Consider the following 2,097-nt stretch of genomic DNA (forward strand, 5'->3'; position numbering starts at 1 on the left):
TGGAACTCTCAACTTGGTAATTTTGTTCATTTATTATGGAATCCTCAGTATACCTGTTGTTTCTTAGACCTAAATCTTTGTGGCATGAGATTTCTTATGCATTGGTTTCAGAGTAGGATCTTCTTGTTAAAGGTTGTTAGTTTTTATGGATTCCTTTTTGATATAATGCATTTGTCCACTTTATTTAATTTTAGAAAAATTCACATGCATGTCACACAATCCTTATTGTACACTTTACTTAAATTTTTTTTCAGTTTGTTGGTTCCACGACATGTATGGGTGTTGATTCATTTTTTGCATAAAGTTATTCTTCATATGTTTTTACTTATTCAGTTTTTACTCAGAATAGTTACACGACACTGCTGTTGAATCATGTCTAACGTGGTTGACGGGGGCCAGTCCGCAATGTGGGACAAAAACGTTATAAATATTTTTTGTGATCTGTATATTAAAGAAATAGAACTGGGTAACAGACCAACAACGTATTTTAATAATGAAGGGTGGCTAAACATTGGCAACAGATTCAAAGAATTGACTGGCAGGGATTACGACCGGCTTAAATTTAAAAACAAATGGGACCAGTTGAAGAAGGAATGCAAAATATGGAAGGAGTTGAAACGTGGATCTACTGGTCTGGGTTGGGATCTAATTAAAAGGACAATTGATGCTCCAGCTGAATGGTGGGCTGAAAAACTAGAGGTAATTTATATATAATTCATGAATTGTTAGCTTCGCAAATTAGTTTATCTAATTATAATTTTCTAAATATCCCCTCTAAATGCTATTCCACAGGCGGTACCGGCAGCGAAGAAGTACAAACAGTGTGGAATATAGCCAGAATTTGAAGAGAAATTGGACATAATGTTTAAATGGGTTGTCGCAACGGGAAAGTTTTCATACAACCCAACTGAAAGCGGTTTTACAGGGATACCAGATGAGATCACACCTGAGCCAATGACACCCGATGAAGAAGTTCAAAGCATTAACCAGAGGGATATGGGGGAGTCCAGTACAATTTTAAAGAGGCCAAGGATTGCTAAGAAAAATAAAGAGAAGGAACAATCTGTGAACACCTCCTTCGACCGTTTAATTGAAGCTTTTGCAGCTCCACCAATATCTGAAGCTAACATATTAGACTGTCTCAGGCTTTTGGGCACTATTCCTAAAGTTGTGGCCGACAAACAATTTCATGCACAGTGTGTGAAAAAACTTGAGGATTCAACGCGAATGAAAATTTTCATGGCGCTAGAGCCTGAATTAAGACTCGAATATTTGCGGGTTTTGGTCGAGGAGTGATTTTTTTTTATTGGTATATGTATTTGTTGGAGAAATATGATGCATTTAGTGAAGAGACTTCTATTTATGTCATTTTTTTTAATGTTTGGAACTTCTAATCATGTTATCTTTTTTCATATAGTTGTATCATCTACATATGTACCTGTTAGTAGTTGATGTTTATTTATAAGTTGCGTATTATATGTTCTGAATTTGTACAATAAATATTTGGTAGTGCTGCAGAAATATATTATCATGCACTAATTATGTTTACATCTTATATTATTTAGGATGGATCCACAACGTGTGCGTCGTAGGAGAATGGCCATTGCGATATTGTTGTTGGATTATTATCGGAGTATAACTGCTCGCATTCCCCGCATGACATCCAACTTTGTTAGAGACAGATGGGTTGGTGAAATGCTTTCTGGCCATCCAATAAGGTTTACAAATATTTTCAGAATGATAACACCAATTTTTATGGATCTTTTGCACGAGTTATGCCTAAATCACGGCCTCCAGGGTTCTTCCAGAACGACGTGGAGGGAGGTGTTGGCTATAACACTGTCCATTCTGGCATAGAATGAGTCAATTCGAGGAGCTATGGAAAGATTTCAGCATTCATCTTAAACAATTAGTCGTTACTTTTCAAAAGGGATACAGGCACTTGTTAGCTTAGCAGCTCAAATAATTAAACCAGAGGATCCATCATTTGCTACTACTCCAGAATAAATTGCCAACGATCCTCGATATATGCCATATTTCAAGGTAATTTTGATTTTTTTTATTTTAAAAAAAAATATACTTTAATAATATTATTAC

At 35.6% G+C, this 2,097-nt stretch overlaps 1 pseudogene; it reads left to right on the forward strand.

The window, feature by feature from the left end:
• The first annotated feature begins 397 nt into the window (after nucleotides 1-397).
• On the forward strand, nucleotides 398-1,358 carry LOC110032272 (annotated as a pseudogene).
• Nucleotides 1,359-2,097: the final 739 nt, after the last annotated feature.

Source organism: Phalaenopsis equestris, unplaced genomic scaffold (genome assembly GCF_001263595.1).
Source record: "Phalaenopsis equestris unplaced genomic scaffold, ASM126359v1 Scaffold000904, whole genome shotgun sequence".
NCBI lineage: Eukaryota > Viridiplantae > Streptophyta > Magnoliopsida > Asparagales > Orchidaceae > Phalaenopsis > Phalaenopsis equestris.